Raw genomic sequence first — 15940 nt, 5'->3', positions numbered from 1 at the left:
GAACTCCACCATGGGGGCTATGACCTGGCACCCAAGAAACTGTGGTTTAAGTGACCCAAATAGGCTTTGTGAGTACAAGTGGGAGCAGGAGGGGGATGAATGTTAATATTTGGAGGGATAAAGACTAAAGAGAGAGGGGAAAAAACAGTGTTTCTCAACACTGTCGCAAGGAGTAGGGGGAGACAGACAACACCAGGCAGGAGTTGCCCTTTGCCCTCTAGTTTAGAGACGATGTAATCATGTGATCAGCTCCACCAAGTACAGTGAACCAGCAAGAGGAAGCCAAGGCCAAGGAACGTCTTGCAAATGAACTGACTCTGTTTAACCTTATTTCCTGAACTACCAGAAGTACAGTGCCGCAGTCAGTCCCACGTTTGAACAAGATTCTCCTGCTTGGAATCGAGAATTAACAAAACTTTTTTTTTGTTCCAAAGCAAAATGCCAAATAAATAAAGATCTCATGAAAAGCAAGGCAGCAGCAAACACTATTACCATTGTGCTAAGGATTACAGATGATCTAGCAATGGCTGAAAATACACAGGAGGGGATAATGCGTGTAGGTGGGTTATAAGCCGATAGAGCGCTGCCTTGTATGTGAGCTGTGAGCCTCTGCAGATCTGGGCGTCCACAGGGGTGGCAGCCGATCCCCCGCAGAGGCTGCAATAGAGCCTCTCCGCAGAGAAGCTATTCCTGTGGCTTCCCAATCTCACCGCCGCTCACCCACTTCCCGCCCACACGAGCAGCGCCATTCTTTCAGCTACATCAGTGGCTGCGTCAGCACCACACAGCCCCTGCCTTCACGAAAACAATCCTAGTTCATTGCCCCCCCCCCCCAGTTCTCCACCCCCTGGGTTCTGAGATCCTGCTGCCTACGATTAAACACACACGCGCGCGCGCTCGCACACACACGCCCGCAAGCATGCACGCACACAAGCACAAATTAATTTTTAAAATCATTTTTAAAAAGGAAGAAAAGAATTAGGCTGTCAGCCAGGAAAAGTTGTTAAGCCCTGTCCACTGGAACTTCGCAGCACATTTGCTTTCTTACCAAAAGAGGATTCATCTTGGCCAATGAGAAACAAATGCATATGCAGTGATTCGTCACTTGCTATAAAGCCTTGCCAACAATTCCCACTGCTGTGTTCTCTTCTGTTTTTATAATCAATTAAAAAGGCTCAATCCGTTAGGGGCCCTTTTCCCCCTCCTGGAAGTGGAGAGCGAAAGCGAGAGACTCTCAGCAAAGGCCCAGGCTCTTCTGAGAACTGTCTAGCAGGCGGCCTTCTTACAGTAACACTCCGTTTTAACGGTTCTGCAATGTGAAATTGACAATGGAAGTCCTCTCAGCAGCCTCTCGCCCTATATTAAAAAGATGCTGCTGCCAGGGATAGGTCACAACAGAGCTATGAGCCTCAGCGGCTACCCCTAAACTGAGAGCAGTGAGCCAGGATCTCTCCCCAGTTTCTGGAAGAAATCCACTCCTCATCCTTGCCTCCGGCTATCCAGTTCTCTGGTTCCGTGTTCATGTGAGCCTCAGTCAGGTATCGAGGGAATGATTCCTCCATGGAAAGCCGCGGTAGGTGTCAGCTTTCTGAGAGCTTCCCAGAAGCCAAAGGAAGTCTCGAGTTGGTTTGAATGCTCCCTTGTGGGTGAGCCAGGGCCATGGAGGAGGCAGCTCCAACTCACCAGCGTGACACCATTCACATAAGTACCCGGCAGCCCCTCTTCGCTCGCAGTAGATTGAAGGTAATGTTTTAAGAGGGTTTTCAAGCTGCTGGGAAATTGCGGGCTTGAGAAATGTTCTTTAAACCTTTTGAAATTCAAATTCCATCTCAGCAAAGATGTTGAAATGGGAACCAGAGGAAGGGACAGAAGATTGACAGTTCACCCATTCACCACAGTCGCCCCTTGCTACCGCTGCCACCCACCAAGCCCTTCAGAAGGGCAGTTGGGTTGCTCTGCTACGCCCCTCCCAGGGCCGGGTGTGGGAAGAAGTCACAAGGGGCAGAGGGAATTGGTGTCAGGAATAGCCTGACTCGGGGTCTGCTGATGGGGCTGCATGGCCCGCTAGGTCATGGGGGTGGGGTGCCAGGCTGCTTGGTAGAGCTGAAGCCAGAACCAAATCATGGGTCTAAACCATGGGAATGCAAAGAGCAGCAATTGTGCAGACTTGTAGAGATAGTCTAGGTAGACGCTCTTCACTTAGTTATGAGAGGCCCATTCTACAGGTGTGGTTGACAAGCACGTGGTGATGACACTGGGAAATTAATAAGGGTGACCAGGCTACATCTCGAGAAACTCACAAAGCTGTAAAAATGTCTGTTAGCGCAATACGGAGATGATAGCTAAATGTGGAAATTCTGAAGGACAAAAGCAGACAAAGGCGGCACCCTATGAGGAAGTGGTTGTGTGTTCCCCCTACCAGCAAGGCACGGTTCACAATCTTTCCCCATAAGTGGAACCAATCACAGTAACACGTAGCTCTTAAGGCTGCCTATTATATTAGATAAGACAGCCTTTGAAAATGCAAATCCAGCCCCTATTATAAATACTTAAAAACATGTCAGAAATTATTGCCGTATAAAGAGCAATGTATAATCCTTCCCTGCCAGGTACACTGGTCCTCACTACCCCCTTGTCTTCTCCTTTACCACTCCAGAGAGGCGTGGGTTAATGATGCATGGGTTTCCCCCACTACACATGTCTGGGAGTTTCTGAACAGGCCCATTAGCATTCCTGTGTACCTGCAAGGATTACATAGATTCCTTACTTTCTATCATTGATTTTTTTTTCCATTTAATTTATCACCTTCCAAATCCTTCTCAGGCTAGACGTCATCTGATATTAGCTACTGATTGGAGAGAAAGTGGCTGCTCCAGATAAGCTGGCATTAACTTTGGATAAGCAAGAAGGTTGTCTGAAACGACTGATGGATGGTCTGGGTTTGAATCCAGTCAAACACTCAGTTCCATGATGAGGTAGAAATGCACCAGATACAGGCTTATCCTGTCTCTAATTGAGCAGCTTGAGAATGGAGTTCATGGATTGAGAAACACAGTGTCTCTTGTTAGAAAGGAAAGGAGAAATAAGGAGACCATCTTCAACACATAAACTTTGAGTTCTTGTTTCAGCAAGGGCATTCGCATGAACACTTCAGCAGGAAGCAACATACAGGGCAAGCTTGCTTTACTTTAGTAACAACATCACTAAAGTAAAAGTCATATTGTCTAATACCAACCTGAGAGAAATGCCAGTTTCAACAGCGAAGTATGTCATAATTATGTAATTATTTAACACTTTTCTTTGACTAACTCAAGTTGTTTATAAACAGACTGAAAACACCAAGGGAAATAGTTTACTCAAGTAAAGCCAAGTGTTGAATGGCTAACTCTTGACCCACCTCACTGATTTAGTATAGCAGTGCCTAGAATAAATCAATGCTACCTGTCATCATGGGCTCTATCGAATCCTTTATCAAAGTCCCAACCCATTTGCTATGTGTGAATTTCCCACTCCATAAATAAAGTACTCACATCGCTTTCATTAGCCATCTCAGTAGTGGTCGCCAAACATTCTTTTGTCCACTGCTTCATTTTCTAAAGAACAACTTAGAAAGAAATTCAAAGAGGGGAAAAAATGAGGCCAAATGACAATTCTTAAGGCAGAGCTCAAAGAAACTGAGGTGTAAGGGATGGTATTTATACACCTCAAGATACTCACTCAGCTCTCCTCTGAAGAGGTGGACAGAGGGGTGAGAAACTGCCTCAGTCGGTGAAGCACCAGCTGTGCAGTCGTGAGACCTGAGTGCTATTCCTAGCACCAGAGACGCTAAGTGGCAGCCATGATGGCGTGAATATGCAATCATTGTAATGCGGGAAAAGACAGGTAGATCCTTGGGCTTACTGTACAGGTGGCATAAATTAACTGATGAGCTCCTGGCTCTATACAAGATCCTGCCTCAAATACAAACATGGAAAGCAGCTGAGGAAGATACTTGACATTGACTTCTAGTCTCCACATGCATGTTTCTACATGGTCATGTCCCACATTATCACACATGCAAGTCATTATATATAAAGCGCACACACATGCACACAAAGCACATGGGTGCACTCGAAGTGGGCAAAACAGGATGTAAGAACCTGGATGGCAACTGAAGGGAGCTAGAGTTTGTGCTGGCAACATGAACCAGGAAGCCACTGGTTCAAAAATGCACTTTTTTTTTTCTGCTACTACTAAATCAGGAAGACCTCTCTTAAAGGAGCTGTGGCACTCCTTCTTACCACCAGCAAACAGAGCCCATTCAAAAAGAAAAAAAAAAATCTGCTAAACTTTGTTTTTGCTTTTTTTCATGTATCTAGAATTCCTTTCCAAGCTCTCTCAGGTTTTATGTGGATTTAGCTCCACACGTTGGTGCGCCAATCTGTAGTTGGAAGCTGTTCCTTTGAAGGACTTCCCACGCCACCTTCGTAATGCTGCAACCCTTTAATTTAATAAAGCTCCTCATGTTGTAGTGAACCCCCAACCATAAAATTATTTTCTTTGTTACTTCACAAAGATGATTTTCTTAATAATATGAATCCTAAATATCTGTGTGACTATGTAAATATCTGTGTTTTACAATGGTCTTGTGCGACCCCTATGAAAGAGTCTCTAGACCCCCAGAAGGGTCATGGACCACAGGTTGAAAGCAGCTAGTTAGAGCAATGGTATGTCCTCTTCTTACTTGTGTTGTTCCTACTGATTCTCCCAATCTCAGTTTCTTCTTTGGCCCATTAATTCAATGACATTGTGTCTTTCTTACATGATTCTGTGCAAAGCTTGTAATCCCCATCTTAGTGTTTGTCATAAATCTGTAAGTGGACATCTAGTGAGACCAACTTGAGGGTACGTGAGTGAGACATAGACATAGTACTGTTTCACATAATCCAAGGATAAGACAGAAATTGGGGCTCAGGAAAGTACTAGAGCTAGTAATTGGAAGTCCATATTTCTGCTCACTTCTGCATATCTGCTGCATTCTCATCTGTCACTATAAAGCACACATGGGCATATGGGGAATGAGACAATCCACAGCTCCATCCATTTGCGTAAAGCTAAATGTCCCTGGATGACATCCCCAAATTTCTACCATAATCTTATTGACTCCATTTAAGTTAGGCATCTTCTAGAGGGATAAATTTAGAGATGAGATCAAGGACTATGAGATGGGGTTTTATTCCCACAGATGAGCAGGACAATGGGGTTTGTAATTTCTCATTCATATGACTATAGGCTCCGCTATAAGTAGGCTTTCTAAAAGTAGGTCACTCTGCCATGCCTATTGTATTACCATTGTAGTCTCACAAAATTGTGCCAGACACATAAAAATGCTCGATTTGTGATATAAAAATAGCTTGTATAATTCCCTCTACATCAATGACATCCCATTTCTCTGTCTCTCTCCTTCCTTTTTTCCCTCCATTCCCACTCCACCTCCCACACACTAAGCCCTACAAGTGCCAGGAGCATTGGCTTAATACCTCGTCCATATTAACCTCTGTAAAAATCTTCCTTATCCTCCATAAACACTCCCAGGGAATTTGCACTTTGTAAGTCTTTCCATGTGAACTAAAAATAAGAAATATCAATTATTTCTAACTTGCAGGGTTGTAGGCATGGTGATAGGCATGTTACATATTTTATCTCTAATCTTCATGGCACTCAATATTTACTCCTAGAGTTCAGACATATCTGAATAACTTGTTTGGGGTCACAACTAATAAATATCTCTCCACCATCCAAAAGCAAACTCTTATCACTTTCTGCTTTTTAACCTCTCCACATATGTGACTCAGTAGTCTATAAGCCTCTCAATCTAAATGCTGTACTTTAATTTATGTCTGTCATCTCAGAGTCTAGCACACTGCATATTTCATATGAGCATACTAAGTATACTCAATAAATACTTGTGGAAGAAATAATAAATTGAGCAAATAAATAGAAGAATTCTACTTACAGAAAGCAGGAGCACTCAATAGAACTGAGGTTTCCCTCTATCCCAACAACTTTGTTGTCTTAAATCTATGTCAACAAAATAATTCATAGGAAGAAAAAAGTCAATTCCACATAAACTGTACACCTAAAAAGTGGAATGTTAGAAGTAAAGGCTTCTAGAAAGATCTAGCATATTATGGAATATACCTGCAATATAAACATTGGAAAGACTGAGGAAGAATGATCATGAATTCTAGGCTAATCTTGATCATGTAATAAGTTCTAGGTCAGCATGAACTATATAACATGATGTTGCCTCAAAACAAAGAAATGAACAAACAAACTTAAAAACCTCTAGAAAAAAATATTGACAACTATATGACATTTGGAAAAGTAAATTATTCAAAAAGGCTCTAAATGAAGGAAGAAAAGATTGGGAGAGTTTGCTATATAAAGGAGCCCCAAAAGACATCCCCCCCCCAAAAAAAATACAAGCTACAGCCATTACTTTCGGTTGTCTAATATAACTAGATGTTATTGCTGAAGTCAACACACTATTTTTAAATATTTTTTAGATTCCTTTATGGGTGCAAATGTTTTACCTACATGCATGTGTATGTACCATTTGCAAGTCTGGTGTTCATTGAGACCAGAAGGTGATATTGAATCTCCTAGAATCAGAATTAGGAATGGTTATTAGCCATACCTAGCTGGAACAAAACTCTGGTTCGGGGCAAGAGGAATGAGCATTCTGAGCCACTGAGCCATCATTTCAGCTTTAATACACACTTTGATTACAAAACTTATAGAAATTAATTTTGAACTCACCAAGAGGCTTTCTCTTCACTAACTATCTTTCATAGGACTAGAAGGTACTATGTGTGTTGCTGAGGCAGACCTCAGTGGCCATATCTAGCACTATACCTGCATGTTATAATCCCAATTTATGAGGAGAAAATCTTCCCACTGGTGCACTGATGGCAAGACTGTTTATGTGAGCAATTAACTGCTCTCTTAATTGAACTTGAGGCCTGCTTCCCAGGGGAGAATTTATGTTGATACTATACACACGGTCAAAATGCAATAAATTGAGAAGTCAGAGGTCCAAATGGGGAGCTGACAGATGTTGTTTGGCTAAGTGGTTATGGTGCTAAGTTTCTTTCTAAATATTTATGTTAACAGATTTGTGAAGTTCTCAACTTTAATCTCAGAAGTTTCTTAATTCAGTGAATAGTGGTCAATGAAGGGACTCTTTGCTGTTTGAAGTGCTGAAAAATATGGGAGCTTGAGTGTTCAGTCATAGATTGACTTCACTCAAAGCTCAAGGACTGTCTGTGAAGTTTGAAGAATGGCAGACTGAGCCAGAGGATAAGGGAGAAGATTTTAAAATGCCATCCTCTGGACATGATGGGATTGTTACATGCACTGAATTGAAGAAGCTCCAATTGTTTGTATAAGACCTGCACAAGAGCAATCCAATCAAAAGTTCCAGTGTACAATGGGGAAGGAACTCCCAAGAACCCTCCCCTAGTCAAGGAGCTACTAATAGTTGTGCATATGGACAAAACTTACTGGACTCAACCAGTGATTCCTTTATATGACATGACATAGAGAAAGAATATTTTGGGGGGAAGGTTGTCCCAATGGGAGTTAGTGGCAGAGAGTAAAATAATGGATATGATTAAGAGACACTGTACACATCTGTGAAAATTTTCAAAGAATAAACAATTTTTATTAGGACTTTATATATCTAAGTTCTCATTAAGGATGACCAAACACATGGGAGAGTAGAAAATAATATTCAGGACTCACATCCAGAAAAAAGGGGCAATCAACATATTTAAAGATGTGTAACAGCAGAGAAATTCAAGAGCTATGGGAAGGTACATGGGACGGCTGAAGCTTGTGTGTCATATTGGTGACAATGTCAGCTGGTACACTTGCTCAGGTAGAGTGATCTTCCTGCATCCATGCAGCAAAATATGGGCAAAAGACAGAATATGTCTCAACAGTGCATCAGATAAGTACATTGTGGTAGAAACGAATAGCATGCTATAGTTTATACCCACTCCTAAGAGAAATGGTCAAGGGAGTTAAGAGCCCAAGGTATTTATTGAGAGTAATGGCTATGAAATGAATGGATACGGTCAAGGCTTCAAACCACACTGCAGATTTGATATTTGTGAAAAAGAGTGGGAGAAGGAAGGGCCCCATGCTATGTATGTGTCCTGAGGACATCTGACTTGGGCTAGTAGGGGCATTCAATACAAACGTTGTCCATGGAGGAGCCCCAAATATAACAGAAGGGCTAGGCCTGAATTATCCCTCTCAAGCACATCACTGTGGGCTAGTTGCTGTTCATAAAGACCATGGCCTGCACTTGAATGCTCCAGCAGACCCTAGAGCCCTCATAACTAGAGTCTCCCATGTAGAAGAACACTATAAAATCAATTCAGGAAAACAAATTACTATAGAACATGGCAGCATGGAAAGACCATGCAAACATAACCCTAATAAAAGAACCCAGACTCCAAAGATTATAGAGGTCCGTGCATAGAGAACTCAAAAAACATTCACAAGTAGTGTGTGCACTGACAGGAATACACACCACATAAACCCAGAGAATAAAAGCTTGAAAGAATAAAGGCTTTGTAGGCATTTGCAGAAAGTTCTGAAAAGAATAAAATACATTTGGCAAAAAAGACACAAATACATTTATCAAAATATTTCTATTATTAGTAAACTTCTATTGTTCATAGGAGGCAGGTAACAGGGCTCTTTTGTTTGTTTGTATAAATAACTTTTTGATGGGTTAATAACTTTCATATTTCTCAGCCAGAAAGTCCTGGGCAGACTAATAATAGCCTAACACAGCACTTCTCAACTTCTAGGTGACACAAGGAAAAACAAGAGAAATGCCAATTAAGATGTTCTTTTTAACTGGGCTTGCATTCTGCTTTGCATAATAATCCTTGCCTGTGTTTTTAAATATAATCTCCCTGTAGCTCGTCCCCACACAATGATTGTCATTCTCCCTTTTTCCTTGGTTGAGCCCAGCCTGCAAATATTTTCAGAATGATTGGGTAGTGGAAAGAAAACTGGGAAATGTTTAGACCACAGCACTGCAGTAAGGCAATGTGTTGGGGAACAGAAGGGAGTTGTAGAGGCTCAGAGAATCTAGGTGCTACTCACACAATCAGCAAACAAAAGCTAGAAGAGTACTCACGCTGCTCACGGCTGCTTTCCTCCATGCTGCGACACACAGCTAAACACAAGCTAACACACACGGAAGGGAGCAGAGCGTCATAATGGAATAGGATGTATATGAACTGAGTTTGGTCCGAGCACTACTACTAGCTGGATCTTTGAAGTGTTTGAACATTCTGGGCTTAGGTTTCAAGGTTAGAAGCTGAAGAAACTCAGCCACTTGATCCCTGAGCTCTTCCTGATGGTTTTGCATTCTGATTATGAGTCCTGCGTATGTGTCTTGTGATGTTTAAGCAAATTAGCTTCTTAAAAAAAGCTAAATAAGGAGAACCCAAAGAAAAACATATAGGCATCCTCCGGAATATTAACCTTCATCAGGCAATGAAAGGAGACAGAGACCCACATTGGAGCACCGGACAGAAATCTCAAGGTCCAAATCAGGAACAGAAGGAGAGAAAGCACGAGCAAGGAACTCAGGACCGCGAGGGGTACACCCACACACTGAGACAATGGGGATGTTCTATTGGGAACTCACCAAGGCCAGCTGGCCTGGAGCTGAAAAAGCCTGGGATAAAACTGGACTCGCTGAACAAAGTGGACAATGAGGACTACTGAGAACTCAAGAACAATGGCAATGGGTTTTTGTTCCTACTGCACGAACTGGCTTTGTGGGAGCCTAGGTAGTTTGGATGCTCACCTTACTAGACCTGGATGGAGGTGGGTGGTCCTTGGACTTCCCACAGGGCAGGGAACCCTGATTGCTCTTTGGGCTAATGAGGGAAGGGGGCTTGATTGGGTGAGGGGGAGGGAAATGGGAGGCAGTGGCAGGGAAGAATCAGAAATCTTTAATAAATAAATAAGAATAAAATAAAATAAAATAAAAAAGAATTAATAAGGTAGTCATGGAAGACATTTTGTCAGGACATTTTCTTTCCTTTTTACCTCTTCCTTCTGTAACAGAAATCCAGTTTTAGTCTTTATTACCTGTTCCTTGAGAGACAAGAAAAGGTCTCTGTCCTAGCTTTGATTATGCTGCCCATTTAACTATCGCCCATAAAATAGGTCCCTCGCTTGCATTTGCTTTTAAACATGGACCCCTAGCAGATCCTGAGTGAGGGGAATGCATGGAGAAGGCACATAACAGATGGGGCCTTCTATGCTCCAGGTTGTCTTCTATCTAAGTATGACTCCTGGAGCTGTGGAAGCTTATATGTGGCCCTCGGGGGAGCCAATCTAAGATGAGGACAGTGCTGGTACCCTGTGGACGACAGGTGCTTGGTACCAAGTACTTGGTACTTGATGACATTCTAAGCCACAGATAGTACTGTTCCCTGAGCCTGTCTTGTAAACTTCATATTAAGTGAGATATATTTGTTCACTGTTGAGTCCAGCTTGACCCACTATTTTCTTATTTTCTGCCAAAGACATCCTGATCCAAGAGGCATGCTAATATTTACCATGCAGAAGAATTGTGAATTCGCCTTGTGCCAGAACTTATGATTAACAATATATTTGTAGTAAAATACATAAAGGCATTAATTATATTATTTGACACACATACACACTCTCACTCACACATACATATAGATGATAGATAGATTGATAGATAGATAGATGATAGATAGATGATAGATTAGTCTTTAAATCAACAGAGTTTTATTATATAGTTTAGAGTTAGAAGTAAGTAAAGAGTACTTACTGCCAAGTTAAGTTTCCAGAGCCCATGTTTGGCAACTTATAATCACCTATAACTCCAGCTCCAGGGTATCAATACCCTATTAGAGCCTCCATGGACACCTGCATACACGTGGTATACATGCACACAGTTGCACATGTATACACACATAAAATAATAGAACTTATTTTAAAGTGATCAATAGATACTATATACTAAAACAAGGTGAGTTTGGAGATTAAAACAATGATCAGACCAGCAACTCTTCAATTTCCGAAGCAGTATCTGGAAAGTCACCTTTTGTCTGATTCTGCCTTCTCCCTCCCCCTATACCAAGGACATTGGTACTAAGGATGTTGAACAGTCATTTACATATTAGGAATTCATAACCTGCTGTGCTTTTAGGTATTGAGAACAGATAAAAGAAATGGGCAACTTTGGAAACCTAAGAGCGTGTGCAGTGATGAGGCATACTTATTGGTAGCAATCAAGTGACAAAGAAAATCCCAAATCCTGAGAAAGCACACCAGGCTGTATAAACTGTACTCACCCTCAAAGGTATTGCAGCTGCTGCCAGTTTATAGAGCACCAGAGAGATGATTATAGAGCCCCAGAGAAACTCTAATGTGCCATTAGGTTCCTTTAATCCTGGGACATGTCATCTCCTTCCTATCGGCTCGGCTGAGTGTCAGATAGTTAGTAGTTTATGTCAAGTATGATCCTCTGGTACGTCGGGCAGTGTAAATAAATGGCTAAGAGGACTTACCCTGGGCCGGGACATTTTCATCACTTGGTCTGTGCTGGCTCAGTGAAAGACCTGTGGCAAACATTGAACAGTAAGTGGCACTTCAATCGGCCATCGGATCAGTGAGCTCTGGGACTACAGGAAATCCAGAGAGGACTCTAAACAGAAAAACATGGCTTCCCTCCAACGTTTCTCTGCTGATTTTAGGCAAAGCCAAAGCCTTTCTGGCAGTGACTAAAGTAGAGATTATGAAAATGGTTAGGACAAGAGATGGCTGTCTGAGACTGAAGTGCCTCAGCATCAAAATTTATAGAAGAGACCAGAAGTCCTTCAAGATACACCTGTTACTTCCAGCCCTGCACTTTCTCTTCAAGGGGAGTGGGTGGAATTTCTTATCCTCCCTTCTCTGTGGAAGTGTGGCTCTCAATTGGCTTACAGGTTTTGAAGTCAGCATTGCCACAGTAAAAACTGAAAGCACTCTCACTTTCATCTCATAAAAGACAGAATTATTCTAAGTATAATTGGGTGCCAAGTCTAAGTCACATCATTCCACAGCGGGGAAAATGAACTGATGATTAGTGATATGCACGCTGTGTCCTATAGAAGGAGGTAGATGTGTAGGAAGAAGTAGGAGTCAGGAGAGTGGTAGAGATGGGGGTAAGAGAAGGTTTCCTGAGTATGTGTGTGTGGGGGGGGGTAGAGATCAGAATATATTGAACATATCTGAAATTGTCTAATACATTTTTTTAGTTCTAAAGAGATGCCAATAACTATTCTGTAGTTGAGAACCTATCAACTTCCTCCTATATCCACTTGACATAAGGAACAGTGATGAGGCCACTGGGATCTATTTTTAAAAACCATTCACATTGCTATGGGCTCCACCCAGAGGACCAAGCTGCCTCCCAGCAAATACAACCTCTCCAGAGGTTTAGGATGTCAAGGTACCAACTTAGGAGGGTCTCATTCACATCACAGCACTGGAAACCAAACCAGAGGCTATAAGGTGTTGTCTTTGTTCTACTCCTGGCATTAGAAACAAAAAGCATTGGCACCAAAGGAAGGTTTGAGTTGGGGAGGGGAGGAACTTATATAAGACAAAATCAAATAACCTGCAAAATCTTCCCTCGGTGTGGATGCAATAGCTCCTTGAGTGACAGAGTATAGCTTCCCAGTGAGGTCAGACTCTCACTTCTCCACAGGTTCTCGCTCGTGCTCTCCAATACACTCATCACTAGCGTATTGATGGGTATATGCAGAAGTTACTCATGGTGGCTGAGGACAATTCTACGATATTAGCAGCTCGTTTTAGTCATTTGTATCTGGACACACACACACATAAGCGGAGAGGCCAGTTCTTTACATTAGCAGCAAGTTGGATAATGAATCCTAAAACTGCAAATAATCGTAACATTAATAAGATCTCATTTAAATATTTACAGTGTCAAAAGTGTTAAATGTGGTGCAATTCACTAAACAGACTGGAGAAAGTTCTGTACAACACATAAAGTCACCTCTTCAACAAACAAATTGCATGTGACAGAGACAAGGATAAAAAGAGGAAAACCTAATATCAAAAACTATCAAAGGAAGTTTAAGACATTTTTCAATGTGTGGCTTATAATAGTTAATTAATAGGTACCAATGATGGGGAAGAGGGAGGGAAAATAGGGAGACAGCTAAAATTAAGGGCCATTTGAGGGATAATATAGAAACCTAATATAATAGAAGCCTCCTAAAATTTATACATATATGAAGGTATTCTAAATTAAATTGCCAAACAGTGGGGAAGACAGAGCCCAAACTGGCCATCTCTTATCACTAAATGAAGCTTCCACTACTGGAAATGGGTTATTGAGTTGTTGGTCAAAGAGGCCCCATGGGAAACACCAAACAACCAAAGCTGTTGCCAAGACAACCTGTTGCTGTTGTTCAGCCTGTTGCTGAAGAAAAACCTACACAGCTCACTGACCACAGAGAAGCCAAGCTAGTGCCTATGCAGAACTTTCAATCCACAGCTTGGTACCAAAAGGTACTCTGCATGCTACTAAAAGAGAATTGTAAATAACAACCCAGATATAAAACCTTCAATATACAGATGTGCCCTACCTTCAAGATATGCTGGTGTAAAAGTGACTCCGAGCCTGAGAGAGTAACCAATCAATATCTGATTTGATTTAAGGTCCACGCCATGAAATTGAATCCATAGCCAAGGCTGCTTGGATGACCAAGAACCTGAGACTAGATAACCCAGGGACCTCAGGTAAAACAAAATACTTCTCTTCTAAATAATAATAATAATAATTTAAAAAGTAGCAATAATATGACTTCTGATTAAATTCTGCTATGTTTATAGATCTTGCCTCATATTACCTAAGAGAAATATTACATAGATCTTGCCTTGCTCAGTCATCATCATAGAAACTTTCTGTGCAGCAGATGGGAACAAATGGTGAGACCCACAGCCATCCAGACAACCCACTGAGGGCTGAGTTTCAAGTTACCTTTATTCTCTGCACATTGTCTGGCTGAAGGGAACTTGGAACTCTCAGTCCTAAATGGGATGTCTCCATCAAATCCCTCTCCTTACGGCTCATGGAATCTGCAAAAAGGGAGGTGGAAAGAGCATTCCACAGGGGCCTCCAAACTAACAAGACTGTTGCAAACAGGAACTCGCAGAGATTAAGACAGGCACAGGGCTTGCACAGATCTGAGACAGATGGAGTCTTAGAGCTGAAAGGAGAAACAGGAGATGAGGACACAATTCCCACTCCTAATCCAGAAGCTCTCTCCAATTGATAAACACATGTAAATGAAAATTGAGTTTTCTCCAAAGGAGTCTCACTGGGGAAACCAACTACACTTAATGGCAGGCCACACGTCCAGCAGTAGATGCCAACAGAAAATGAACTCAATGGCATCTTTGGCTGTTCCTTTTTCTTATAATGCCATGTCAGCGCTTTTTGTTCATTTTTTTTCTTTCTTTATAAATTATATATATTTCCCCTGCATATATAATATGGCTTAGTGTCATATATCAATCTGTTGATTTCATTGGTTAAGTTATAATAAACCAACTGCTTGGCCTCAGCTTAGAACATAGATGGGAGGAGTAAACAGAATAGAATTCTGGGCGGAAGAGGAAGTGAGGTCAGACTCTGCTCTGCTCCGAGACAGACCCAACAGCTGCTCTCTGGAGCAGAGACACCATGATGGATGGAGGCTAGACTCTTCCCGGTAAGCGCACCTTGGGGTGCTTACACAGATGATTAGAAATGGGCTAGTCCAGGTGCGAGAATTAGCCTGTAAGGGCTAGAGTTCAGGGGCCAAGCAGTTCTTAAATGAATACAGTTTGTGTGTTGTTATTTCGGGCATGAGCTAGCCAAGCTGCCGGGGTGTTGGGGACGCAGCCCCGCCGCTCCTATTTCAACACAGTTTTGAGTTTTTCTTGGGTTCCTGAGTGTGGTGGTTTGACTAGGAATGCCCCCATAGGCTCATATATTTGAATGCTTGGCCATTCCTGACCCTACTTGACAAAGATTAGGAGGTGTGGACTTGTTCGAGGAACTGCGTCACCACGGGTGGCCTTTGAGGTTTCAGATGTTCAAACCCTGCAGGCTCAGTGTCTCTTTCCTTTTTGCTGCCTGCAGATAGGGATGTAGATGCTCAGTTTCTCCAGCGCCATGTCCGACTGTGTGCCTGTCGTCTTGCCTGCCATGATGATGCTGGACTAGTCCTCTGAACCTGTGAGTCAACCCCAATGAAATGCTTTCCTTTGTAAGAGGTGCCTTGGTCATGGTGTCTCTTCACAGTGGGAGAACAAAGACAAAGACATCAGGTATTTGAGTGAGTAGGTCTCTGGGTCTCTATTGGCTTCGTGTGCCTTTTCTTGAGTTCTTTTCTTTCTGTTTGCTTTTGTCCTTTTCCACTGTGTTTTTGTTTCATTTAATTTTATTATTATTATCCCTGTGAAGCCTGCTTATCTTCTAATGAGAGACAGAAAGGGAGCAGATCCAGATGGAAGGGGAAGTAGTGAGAAACTTGGAGGAGAAAAGGGAAAGGAAACCATAATCACACAATACTATATGAAAAAAATTATTTTCAATAAAAGAAAACAAATGATGTGTCAACTTCAGTGGACCACAATGTGACCAGGTGAAAAAGTTTTCCTGGGTATGTCTGAGAAGGCATTTCTAAATGAGATTGGCACTTGAATCTGAAGCCTTAATAATCATACAGATTTCCCTTCCCTACAGAAGTGGGCATCTAACCTTTGGAATGCCTGAAGAGACCAAAAGACTGAAGAAGCTATGCTCAGTCCCTTCCTTTCAACCTCGGTG

This window comes from Alexandromys fortis, unplaced genomic scaffold, assembly GCF_014885135.2.
Source record: "Alexandromys fortis isolate MF-2015 unplaced genomic scaffold, M_Fortis_MF-2015_v1.1 scaffold_98, whole genome shotgun sequence".
NCBI lineage: Eukaryota > Metazoa > Chordata > Mammalia > Rodentia > Cricetidae > Alexandromys > Alexandromys fortis.
This window is presented reverse-complemented; position numbering follows the sequence as displayed.